Source organism: Salmo salar, chromosome ssa29 (genome assembly GCF_905237065.1).
Source record: "Salmo salar chromosome ssa29, Ssal_v3.1, whole genome shotgun sequence".
Lineage (NCBI taxonomy): Eukaryota > Metazoa > Chordata > Actinopteri > Salmoniformes > Salmonidae > Salmo > Salmo salar.
Genome location: NC_059470.1, coordinates 12901011 through 12914417, shown reverse-complemented (window position 1 = coordinate 12914417; position 13407 = coordinate 12901011). Strand labels below are relative to the sequence as shown.

The following is a 13407-nucleotide window of genomic DNA, read 5'->3' as shown; positions in this document are numbered from 1 at the left end:
TAAATAACATTTGATCTCGGCAACATAAAGACAGTAATACTAATCCGCCTACTGTTGTGTTTGATTTGCATTCAATGCAACCTCTCGCGCGTTGTTGAGGATGGAACCTGTCTGTTGCACAATGACGTTATACCAACCCGGAAATAGCGGACAACTGAAGCAAATCGTTATTCTTTGAGCTGCTAGCGTGGTAGCTACCAGGTGGAGGACGACTGCCTTTTCTTGCACTTCGAGCATTACGGTAAAAGCAATAAAGTAATGTTACTTGTAAAGATGGTCTTCAACATAATATTGTTTTGTTATTATTGATGTTTGGCTAAGTAAGTGTGCTGCTGTGAATAGGAGCAGAGTATTCAACAGGAGGATCATTCATTGGGGTCTGTATACTGTAGGTGCTTTTTTAGCAACGAGGGTGTATTCACTAGCGTCGCTTTCAATTGTATTGGGTTGCACAAAAACAGTCCGTGGGAAACAAGAAGTTAATTACAATTCCATTTCAATTTAATGTGCCGGTGACAAGGACGGTTGGTCATTATGACGGGGGAATTTGAGACCAAATATCTAAAGGATACTATTATTAAACAAACTTTCCAAACGTGGGTCTGTTGTAGACACACTACCTCTCTGCTTGTCTTATGTCAAAATAAAATTCCTGCACGTGCGCCATAATGTGGACAAAAAAAATTATAACTTTTGGGGGACTTTTATTTTGACACGAGGTAAGCAGAGATGAAGTGGGACTGTTTGGAAAGACTGTTTAATAGTATGATATACGAGTTTATGACTTAGGTACCCATACCTGATAAGCATTCATATTGAATATGAAGATTAAGAATTTGAAATAATTTCCATCCCATTTGAACCCCATTCCATTCCTCTGCTGCAGTGTCTCATACCTCGAACGTGGAAGTGAAAATGTTCAGAAAGCTAGTGTTAGGCTTTAAATGTCATGTTTATAATGTGACTCGGCTATGGTCTATTGACATGATGTTGAGTGCAAAATCTGCTGTACAAATCTCACACTCTTAACCTCAATGCTCTGTATGTAGGCTATAGAGTCACATGACTTATGGCCTACTTTTCCAAACCATATTTCAAATCTGAGATGTAGCCTACAGAGACCAATAATGGAGTGTTATTACAAGTTACCAGTACAACTCTACAACCATATTCATTTCACTTAGGATTGGCACTGTGATCTGTAGTGTAAACATGTTTGAAGTGACAGTGCTTAGATTAGGGACATGTGGTTGGCAGTAAGACTATCATTGGTTCAAAGAGGTACACTGTGGTCCATCGTATGACTGTTACCTCCATGGCTCATCAGAGGGTAAACAGGCTTGGCCAGCATGGTGCTTGTATGGGGCAAACACACCAGTACCTGTCCTTGTCCACTGTAGGAACAGATGCTGTAAATAAAGTCTATCTCGTTGTGTTATATACCGTATGTGGTTGTCAGCCATGTCGCAAGAGAAATATAGGCTATCTTTAATTTTACTTTTAATCTTGAGGAAGTTGAATCTAAAGTTACCAATTGGGAGTTTTTTCCTCCATGTGGGAGCATCAAGATCATTACAAGTTGAAATGCCCGATACGGGTCTGATGGTGTTTTTTCCTGGCATCTGGCCAGCCATAGCAAGCATCTGAGTGGATGTCCACTTACAATACCTGTTATGACTGGGGTAGAGGTGGTGAGGAAATGTGTGGGGGAAGGTGTGAAAGTTGTAATGTTAAGGTGCAGATCTGTAAGACAGGCTACTTATACCAGAAGTTGTTCCTGCTGATTTGCATGCAAACCAAAAGGAGGAAGCAAGGCCTTCAGCTGGGGTGCGCGTTGAGGTGTTTTCTTTAAGAGACGTAGACAGACTTCCTTTGTCACTTCACAAACTACATTTAACGGTGCATGTGGTTTGGTGATGATGAGGAGATAAGAATATCAGTATCAATCTGCGTCTGATCTGTGAGAACCCTTAAGCTGTTTGATCTGTTTTTATGAGACAAAACATTCATTTTCGCTTTCCACTTTTTTTTCAAAATGCAGGTACAATAGACTGGTGCATGCCCCAACCATGAGAAATGGGCCATTTGAATTAGTCGTTATCACATACCTGTAATTGAATGGGTCATTAACAAAGAGAAAGATCATTTTAGATGAATCCCATAAAACCAGTGCAGCCAGGCCAGACAGTTCAGTAACAACTAGGAGTATTTCTGCTGGCTGTTCCTACTGCTCAGAGACCGGTTGGGTTTGGCCAACTTTCTGTGAAATCACCATGAAAGCCTCTCACTTCAGTGGTAGCTCAATTGAGTTGACCCAGTAAAATTCTCTCAACTGAATCTCGATCTACTCATCCTGTACAGCACGATGACTCATAAAGGACTGCATTGCATTTCAGTTTAGTCTTGATCAATTCTGGAGCGTCGTTTATTTTTTAGAAGATACACATACTCCACATGCTTTGTATTCCCAGTATAGGTTAATGCATTCATTCTTTGTTCATCTGACACACAACTTTATTACATTATAATAGCACAACAATATACAATATTATCCTAATAAACATAACATACCAAGACAAATATTTGTGACCTCTATAGCCTTCCTAACTGAGTGACAGTTCTTTCTTACATTTAGATTTTACATGCACCATACCTTTATTACTGTAGGCTACTGTTCATATTGTTCAGTGCATTTGTATTAATAGCTGTAGGCTACTTTGACGTCAGCGTGGATTCGCAGGCTGTAAACCCATTTTTCATCCCGCTCCCTTGAACACGCCCAGTATTACGAAGCGGTGGTGGACTCTGTATCCTGGTCGCTCTTGATAAAGTCGTTTTCGTCCTGTGATTTACCAGTGAGACAAGACCATTCAATGAATTAACGGGAATAACTGTCCGCCGCTATGTGATACACGGACCATTCTGTTCGCCAATCTCTGATCATAGTTGTAAGTATTGACAACGGATTGCATTTGTTGTCCTTTACTTTGTAGCAGTTTCTTTACAGGATAACGTTACTGGCGAAGGCTGCGTGGCCGATGGAGGTGATTGTAGTCCGTAGTAGCCTACATGTGCTTAGAAATACCGTGACATATCTTGCACTGCAACTGAAGTTACGCGAAATTTCACCGTACACATTTTTGGAAGGAAAAAAAACGACTGCGCTCATTGGCGCGCCACAAGTGCTCACACACAAACTTTGCAGAGCTGTATTGCAGTTCACATGTTTCGTAAGGCAATCATTTTAGTTGATTCACACTGACTCACTTATAGGGTTCGACGGTGGGACTGCATACAGAGAACTAAACGAGGTTGAATTTCACCTATGAAGTAAACTAGATTAGCATTCCTAATCGGTTATGTACCACCAAGCAACATTTGAGCTTTCACTGTATTCATCTCTTCTGATGGATACTCACAATCATCAATTCAAAATCAGTAGGCAGTCAGTCTACAAATATGTTATCATGACATTTATGTTGTGTGTTGCATGGCCTGTGGACGCGTTGTATCCACTCACTTCAGTGAGTACCTCAAGAAAAGGGATGTATTTGAATAAAGCTAGTTAAGTGCACTGGGTCCTCTTACTTTTTTTGTCGGACACGTTCTGTCTTGTTATTGTTGGCTCTGCTGTCAAACAGACCCAAAACACATCAACGAAATATGCGTTGTTATTTTTAGGAATGTGTGCCCAAAAGTCGACTCAAGACTAGTGCATTTCTCTTATACTTGCTTTGTTTTTGTTTGGTCCTGTATGAACGCTCCAAATTCCTGACCCCCGCGTATTGGCCAAGGAAGACAGGAATCTACTGATGCTAGTCCAGGATTCAGCAGGTCTGTTCTTTGCACAAGGGCAACCTAAAAAGCCCTCCTGGCTGTGCTTAACCGCTGTCTCTCAGCTACACTGCATGTCCGTGCATGTCGACAAGCACCTTTTGTGAAGACATGACACTTTACTCATGTAGTGGAAAAAGTCAAGGTTCATCTAAATAGCATACCAAAAACAGCAGAAGCAAGGGCAACTTATTTTTAACGTATGCGCAAGGACAAAGGTATCTCTCGATGGAAACGTAGTAGGCATAGCCTATCTACAGGGACATCGTGTCTTAGGAAATATTAGGGTCACCAACCTTTGCTGTTGCTTCTGGGGCCTTTGCGCCCTGCCTTGAAAACCAACCTGGACTCGGGTAGACATAACATAGTAAATGTAAATATGTTAGCTAAAATGCTAAGTATTTGCAAACTAGCTAAGTAAGTAGTTGTTAAAGTTGCTAAATGCTAATGTTGTCCGCGATGAGATTCGAACACGCATCCTTTGGGTTGCTAGACGTCCGCGTTAACCTTTTTGTCTTATATAACCATACCAAACACAACATATGATACTCATTTGAGTGTTCCGGCTTTACATGTACTATATTACATCTAGTCTATGCGACCAAGCTGTGAAAACATCTGACGGAAGTGCTATAGTGTTAGCTCGGCCTTCTCTGGTTAGCAGATTTAAAACATGCGTTGGAGGCCGCCTTTGTTGTTCGTCTCTTGCCATGTGCTGTAAAACATCAAAGAAGGGGGATGTTGAAATTCTGTAGGCAGGGCCTATAGTTGTTGTGGGGTGTATATTGCTGGGAGTAGTTAAAAGGGGAATGTGTAGGCCTACGTTTTGCATGTTATTTCTCTGATGTGTATGTGCCAGCTCTGGGAGATGCTGACTGGTTCTGTGAAGCATTCCTTTTAACTTTCTCACTTCCCAATCCCTTTCATGCCACTGATCAGAGGGACAGATAATGTACCCTCATCCTCTCTTGGGTAGGAAGCCCGACTGTCCATATGGACCTCAAATATCCTAACTGAAATGCAACCAATCGTTCTTGGTTTGAGGAGAACATCATCTCTCCTTACATGTCAATGGGTTGTGTGATGGCACTGTATTATAGGAAGGTTATGAACACACTTAAATCTTTCAGCAGATGCTTCATCATTAGCATTCCAGTACCTGATCCAGTTATCAGTCCCTCTCTTGTATCTTCAGCAGGTACATGCAAAATGGCCTTTGCATTAGACACTCAACATTGGGCTATAAATAACCTGGCCTCTCCTGAAGATAAAGGGTTGAGGACAGAGTATCCTTAGCTTCCTGGCGAACAGGTGTATTCATTAGTGCACACTGTAGCGAAACATTTAGCAACGGAAAGTGTTTTACAACAGAAACAAGAGTTTGTAATTGGACAAGTTCAGTTAGTCCCTCCTCGTTTTGGTCAGTTTGCTTCCATTAGGTTCCAAGTGAATACAACCCTGCATCATTCACACACGTGCACACACCACCACCACCACCTGTCTTCTGAAGGTTAAGATGAATCCCATACATACATTTGATTTGATTCAGTCTCCTGAGTGGTGCAGTGGTCTAAGGCACTGCATCTCAGAGCTAGAGGTGTCACTACAGACCCTGGTTCAATCCTGGCCTGTATCACAACTGGCCATCATTGGGAGCCCCATAGGGCGGTGTAAAATTGTCCCAGCGTCATCCGGGTTAGGGTTTGGCCGGGGTAGGCAGTCATTGTAAATAATAATTTGCTCTTAACTGAGTTGCCTAGTTAAATAAATGTTAAATAAATAAAATCATGGGCTGTTAAGCTGGGCATGCAAGCCTTCTGTCCCCCCCCCGCGTCAGTGGACATCATAGAGTGGGGATGCTACACCACAGATGGCACATCAGCAGGGGAGAAATTCATCTTTCACACCTCCCTGTTGCCACAGCGCCCCCGCACCAAATCTCCATCCTACAGTACATAATGCTGGAGCCATCCTATAGAAAGTAGAGTTTAGTTGTCAGCCTGAGACGGGCCTAAGCAGTGAATTACCCCTGCATACTTCTGTTTGGAGCGTTTTATTCAAAGAAAGTTTTATTTTTTTTGTGTCAGCTATTAATCCATGAAATTATATGCAGGCTTTGTTATAGGGCGCGGAAGAAGCACACAAAGCTTCTTGTACCAATACCTTGACTCCTCATCACATAAAGCTGCTGTTTTCAGAATATCTGACCAGCCAACTTGAGACATTTTTAATTTCCCCCCCTATCCAAAGCCTGAAAGCAGCTGCCTCTCCCTTTGAAGCAATTTGTAATTATGCCCTCTGACTGTGAAATCGAGATGACTCACAGTGTGACTCCACCAGTTGCATTCTCTTCCTTATTTTCAGTCGCTTGGCTACGTGACAGCTCAATCGTGTTCTCAACTTCCTTTTTTACTGTGGTAGAGTATAGTGGTAGCCCTCTACATTTCGAAAAGGTAATCAGCTTTGCTTGGGTGGGATCTGTCAGAGATTGTTACATTTTAGTAGTGCATTCGGAAAGTATTCAGACCCCTTGACTTATTCTAAAATTGACTAAATGTTTTTTTTCCCCCTCATCAGTCTAGACACAATACCCCACAATGACAAAGCAAAAACAGTTGTTTTGACATTTTTGCACGTTTATTAACCTCTCTGGGCTAGGCGGGACGAATTCGTCCCACCTACGCAACAGCCAGTTGAATCCCGTGGCACGATTTTCAAATACCTTAGAAATGCTATTACTTCAATTTCTCAAACATATGACTATTTTACAGCATTTTAAAGACAAGACTCTCGTTAATCTAACCCCACTGTCCGATTTCAAAAAGGCTTTACAACGAAAGCAAAACATTAGATTATGTCAGCAGAGTACCCAGCCAGAAATAATCAGACACCCATTTTTCAAGCTAGCATATAATGTCACATAAACCCAGAAGACAGCTAAATGCAGCACTAACCTTTGATGATCTTCATCAGATGACAATCCTAGGACATTATGTTATACAATACATGCATGTTTTGTTCAATCAAGTTCATATTTAGATCAAAAAACAGCTTTTTACATTAGCATGTGATGTTCAGAACTAGCATACCCCCCCGCAAACTTCCGGGGAATATACTAACAATTTACTAAATTACTCACGATAAACGTTCACAAAAAACATAACAATTATTTTAAGAATTATAGATACAGAACTCCTTTGTGCAATCGAGGTGTCCGATTTTAAAATAGCTTTTCGGTGAAAGCACATTTTGCAATATTCTCAGTAGATAGCCCAGCCATCACGGCTAGCCATTTAGACACCGTCCAAGTTTAGCCCTGACCAAAGTCAGATTTACTATTACAAAAGTTTGATTACCTTTGTTGTCTTCGTCAGAATGCACTCCCAGGACTGCTACTTCAATAACAAATGTTGGTTTGGTCCAAAATAATCCATCGTTATATCCAAATAGCGGCGTTTTGTTCGTGCGTTCCAGACACTATCCGAAATGGTAAATCAGGGTTACGAGCATGGCGCAATTCGTGACAAAAAAAATTCTAAATATTCCATTACCGTACTATATTCCGACCGGGAATCTCCGTTTAGGTAAACAGAGGAAAGAAAACAAAGCATTCGGTCGACGCAGGCACGAGCCTGAGTCTCACAGTACTGTAACCAGCCACTACCCAAATGCGCTACTTTTTTTCAGCCAGAGCCTGCAAAGCCACGATTCAGCTTTTTGCCGCCTTCTGAGAGCCTATGGCAGCCGTAGGAAGTGTCACGTAACAGCAGAGATCCTTTGTAATGGATAGAGATGGCAAAGAAGGCCAAGAAATGGTCAGACAGGGTACTTCCTGTACAGAATCTTCTCAGGTTTTGACCTGCCATTTGAGTTCTGTTATACTCACAGACACCATTCAAACAGTTTTAGAAACTTTGGAGTGTTTTCTATCCAAAGCCAATAATTATATGCATATTCTAGCTACTGGGCAGGAGTAGTAACCAGATTAAATCGGGTACGTTTTTTATCCAGCCGTGTCAATACTGCCCCCTAGCCCTAACAGGTAAAAAAAAAAAAAAACTGATATCAAATTTTACGTGTTCAGACCCTTTACTCAGTACTTTGTTGAAGCACCTTTGGCAGCGATTACAGCCTCGAGTCTTCTTGAGTATGACGTTACAAGCTTGGCACACCTGTATTTGGGGGTTTCTCCCATTCTTCTCTGCAGATCCTCTCAAGCTCTGTCAGGTTGGATGGGAAGCGTCGCTGCGCAGTTATTTTCAGTTCTCTCCAGAGATGTTTGATCGGGTTCAATTCCGGGCTCTGGCTTTGCCACTCAAGGACTTTGAGACTTGTCCCGAAGCCACTCCTGCATTGTCTTGGCTGTGTGCTTAGGGTCGTAGTCCTGTTGGAAGGTGAACCTTCACCCCAGTCTGAGGTCTTGAGCGCTCTGGAGCAGGTTTTCATCAAGGATCTCTCTGTACTTTGCTCTGTTCATCTTCCCCTCAATCCTGACTAGTCTCCCAGTCCCTGCTGCTGAAAAACATCCCCACATTATGATGCTGCCACCATGCTTCATCGTAGGGATGGTGCCAGGTTTCCTCCAGACGTGACTCTTGGCATTCAGGCCAAAGAGTTCAATCTTGGTTTCATCAGACCAGAGAATCTTGTTTCTTATGGTCTGAGAGTCCTTTAGGTGCCTTTTGGCAAACTCCAAGCGGGCTGTCATGTGCCTTTTTACTGAGGATTGTCTTCCATCTGGCCACTCTAAAATAAAGTCCTGATTGGTGAAGTGCTGCAGAGATGGGAGAACCTTCCAGAAGGACAATCATCTCCATAGAGAAACTCTGGAGCTTTGTCAGAGTGACCATCAGGTTCTTGGTAATTTTTTGCTACCCTTCCCCAGATCTGTGCCTCGACACAATCCTGTCTCGGAGACTCTACAGACAATTAGTTTGACTTCATGGCTTGGTTTTTGCTCTGACATACTCTGTCTACTCTTTGACCTTTTATATAGACGGGTGTGTGTGCTTTTTCCAAATCATGTCTAATCAATTGAATTTACCTCAGGTGGACTCCAATTAAGTTGCAGAAACATCTCAAGGAGGATCAATTGAAACAGGATGCAACTGAGCTCACTTTCGAGTCTCATAGCAAATGGTCTGAACACTTATGTAAATAAGGTATTTCTTTTTTTAAATGGTAAATAAATGTGCTTGCCTAAATGCCAAGCGTCACGTCTGGAGGAAACCTGGCACCATCCCAACGGTGAAGCATGGTGGTGGCATCATCATGCCGTGGGGATGTTTTTCAGCTCCAGGGACTAGGAGACTAGTCAGGATCGAGGGAAAAGTGAACAGAGCAAAGTACAGAGAGATCCTTGATGAAAACCTGCTCAGGACCTCAGACTGGGGCAAAGGTTCATCTTTCAACAGGACAACAACCCTAAGCACACAGCCAAGACAACGCAGGAGTGGCTCTGGGACAAGTCTCTGAATGTCCTTGAGTGTCCCAGACAGAGCCTGAACATGAACCCGATCAAACATCTCTTGAGAGACCTGAAAATAGCTGTGCCGGCGACGCTCCCCATCCAACCTGACAGAGCTTGAGAGAATCTGCAGAGAAGAATGGGAGAAACTCCCTAAATACAGGTGTAGTCGCTGCCAAAGGTGCTTCAACAAAGTATTGAGTAAAGGGTCTGAATATTTATGTAAATGTGATATTTCAGTTTTTTAACATTTCTAACCCTGTTTTTGCTTTGTCATTAAGGGATATTGAGGGGGGGGGGGGAAACTATTTAATCAATTTTAGAATAAGGCTGTAACGTAACAAAATGTGGAAAAAGTCAAGGGGTCTGAATACTTTCCGAAGCCACTGTATGAGTGTTTGTTCACTGTCATGGAAAGAGTGCATGGTATTTTCAGTAATCAACTTGGGCTAGCATCAATGCAGGTTTTTATTGCCTGCCTGGTGCTTGTAATGCGAATGGAGACGACTGAGGCTGCCTCAGAGCTACAATTCTCCACAGTGCCTAATTTGTTTTAACATATTTTGTTGGAGTGTCACCTCTATGCATACAGATCTGCTTCAGTTTTTGTCGGGGGGGAATCGATGCCAGAGTTAGACCTTAGTTAAGATGTGTTTTGTTCCTAAGGCTTATGTAACCGGCTCTAGTTTGAATATGATCATCCACACCCCCTTGAATAAAAAGCGTGAGCCAGTTTTCCTCCTCGGCTCTTAAGCCCCATCTCGCTCACAGTGAGCAACTGGAAGCTGTTGCCACGGCAACACGCGTTTTAATTGAGAACGTATCAAACATGTAAAACGACACCGCCTAATTGAACAAATTGTGTCCCTCGCTTCGTAGTCAGCGAACCTTTTTACTACTCTGACAAACGTCTCACTTTTTGCTCGTGAGCGGATCGTTCTTGTTCAGCGCGACACGATGAGGCCGAGGAGAGCTGCGACTGCTTACCCTCTGAAATGCAACGTTGCTTTGTGTCTTCTAATTGCTATGTTTTAAATTAGCACAAACCTAATGTTCTTGGAAAGTCATGTTCCCAACTGACCCTGGATCTGCGGACCACGCAAATCATCAGCCGCTATTGATTTGAATGATGGCCTGCTTCATAGTGGCAGCACATTGTAGTTTCCAACATGTGTTGTCCCACATATTGACCTCTCTGTAAATGCAAACACGTTTGTTGACAGTCTGTTTATTTTTCAAAGACTCAAGGAAGTTCCGTTTCTACACTACAAGAATTGCTTTTGTTTCTCTCCACTTAAATACTCTGTGCATTTATGATGCTCATCTGTTTTTCGGGGTAGCGTTATTGCGATTTAAAGAAACCTGACATGCAATGGGTCAATCAATATTTCTTTCACATGCATCAAGCACTGACCCTCGGGTGTGTCAATGAATGGTCACTCCAGATGCAGTGTAGCTACAACCGGTATAATATGGGACCTGTTTACCAGGCCATTATCACAATGTAATTTAGAAAATTAATTCAACTGCCGTCCTACAATCAGGGTCTAAACTAGAATCTATATTCAAATTGTTGTTTGCTTAGTTCTCTCAGGCTTGGTTCTGCCTATCGTGTTGTTACATATTAAGACGTGTGTATATATATATATATATATAATAGAAATGACAAGTTGACCCAACAGTCTCTTGAACAGCCTGTATCTTAGAACAGTGAATACAATCTAAACCAAAGCTCTTATTCCACATCACATTGGTGGGGTTAAAGCGTAGTACCTCCAGCGGTGTTGCTAAATGATGCGTAACTTATTCCATGACGCCTTGGCACCGATGTCACTTAATGTCCAAAGTGACAAGCCAAGTCCATTTTTATTTTATATCGACCTAGAGCCCCTTGCTATGGCGATACTTCCCCTTTTAAAACCTACAGTGTATCATAAACAAACAGTGGTAATAAGGTTCTACAGTGAAACATAAAGGGTGACCTGAAAGGAAGTAGATATTTGATATCCCATTTCCACAAGTATAACTATGAGGGGACTTTGAGCACAAAGTTCTTCAATTTCGAAGTCTTGTGTGGATTTCAGCCAACTCCAAGCCGAGTTACCTGCTGAAGGTTTCTCTCCAGAGCTCACTCTGAGTGACTGACTCGTTCGGTTGATGTAGGCCAAAGTCAAAGAACTAGAAGTCCAATCGCATTCATGCATGAGCACTGCTAGTTCATTATGGCAGGCCATTTGTTCGCAGCCTATTTGTATGCAGGCTGGTGAATAGTGGAATAGTCCAGCGCCCCCGGTCCTAATTGTCTCCGTCTACTTAACCTGCGTTCAAACACACTCCGGAAAGGGCCAGAGAACTTGAGAGGAGTGTGGTTGGGGTTCATGTTCAAGAGGCTTTTCAAATCCAAATGGTTTTAAAAGAAAAGATCAGGTTGAAGCATATCTTGCCATGAGGGTTCTCTTCACCAGTGATTCTCAAAAGGGTGGGTCAGAAGTCTGGACCCAGTGCTGGGACTGGTCATTCTTGGGTCAGTTAGCTATAAATCCTTGGTTGTGGTTATCAACATGGTTATGTCTATTTGGTGTGTCACAAAATTCAAAAGGCTTTATGTGGGTGACAATGCAAAAAAAAAATAATAAGTTTGTTGTGACCATAGAAATAGAACATCTATGGTTGTGACAATGACGATTCTCCCCCTCCCCATCTTGCACCTCAAACCATTGGCTGATTTTTAATTGCAGTGAACACAAGTCTTGGTTGAACAAACATTAAGAATGTTTTTTCTGGGCTCTATTGTAGCCTAACAGGAGGAAGTGGACTAGGGAGTGCAGTGGAAAAGCCGAAGTACACACAGAATGAGAGGAAGTGTTGCACAATAGGAAGTGGTGTGCGTCTGGCTGCTGTGCCTCCCAGTTTCTATAAGACTGCTGCAACGTTGCCCATCTCAAGAAACCCAGTCTGCATGAGAGTCACGAAGGGCTGCACCAGTGACTGACTATTGTCCAATAAATTCTCAACCTCTGGTAACATTGCATTCATGTGGCCTGTAATGTTAAGTGTTCAGTATTCTAGGGATAATCAAGTCCTGGAGGTTGGAAATGTTTGTTGTGGCCAAGTGAAACTTTTGACCTCTTACATGATAATTGGACCAGAGGGGTAGACCAAGAGGAATATCGAATGTTGAATATTGAATATTGTCCAGGTTAAGTTTTGTCGCAAAATTTGTGGTCAAAAAGGAGCAAGAAAATTAGTTGATAAAGACTTTGTTCGTATCTGTTTTGGGAGGATGATTTGACTCACTCTGACTTAACGAACCTTTGTTTTCAGAACCTGACTTCCGCTGGAGGACTGTGACCTTGGCCACCCGCCAGGCTCGGCCTCCTTCCTCCTGACTGACACCTCCAGAGCTTCTGCTGGTTAGTATTAACACAAAGTTACCCCTATGCGCTGATCTTGTCAGTTTTGCATTTCCCCTGCTAATGGTAGGTTAGGATTGGGGGGAGGGGAAACGGATCCTAGTTCTGTAACTAGGGGAAACCTCACCCCGGAGCTATCAACACCCACTGCTGTCATGTCCTGACTCATCTAACTTTAGGGTTCAGCTGTAACACCACAGCAAAATATGCTATTCTGCTACAAGGCCTTTCTATTGGATTCTTTATACCTCAAGTGGAAAATGACTTTGTGGATCTTCAGCTCTAACCGTGGTCACTCTTAAGCATAGTTCTTTCTCCATTTTAAGTTCCTGTTATTATTTGGAGTTAGAAGAACGCTGTGGTTTGACTTTTTCCCCCGTCAGGGTCACAATGTGAACACGGTTTGTGTAATGCTGGTATGGAAATGAAGTGCGTTGTGGGCCATGGTGTTGGTCGGAGTAATGCGGGTGCCTCCACTTTCTGCTCTGTTCTCCAAGGCTGGTGGCAGTCCTGCTTATGTAACTAGGGTTTGTCACTGGGTCACCAGGGGTTGTCTGACCTCACAGAGGTGAAGCTGGCAGTCAAGACAAAGCGTTGGAACGTGTTTTCTTCAGCAAACAAGAGCTTAGTCCAGTGGCTTAGGTCTTATTGTTTTTCTATCTGATTAATAGTTAGTTTGGCTGGGTTTCTGTC

The 13407-nt window shown here is 42.6% G+C and overlaps 1 protein-coding gene across 4 annotated transcripts in view; it reads left to right on the top strand.

Annotated features, from left to right (window-relative positions):
• Positions 1-52: 52 nt before the first annotated feature.
• Positions 53-13407, top strand: part of LOC106590167 (CYFIP-related Rac1 interactor B) — a 38383-nt gene continuing 25028 nt past the window's right edge. Inside the window, exons 1-2 of one of the 4 annotated variants that reach the window (XM_014180837.2) lie at positions 53-241; positions 12626-12714. The gene's annotated coding sequence lies outside the window, so the exon portion shown is untranslated. Of the gene's footprint in view, positions 242-2771; positions 2949-12097; positions 12322-12625; positions 12715-13407 lie in introns of those variants that run through there. The other 3 variants (XM_045710799.1, XM_014180838.2, XM_014180839.2) reach the window with 3 other exon arrangements.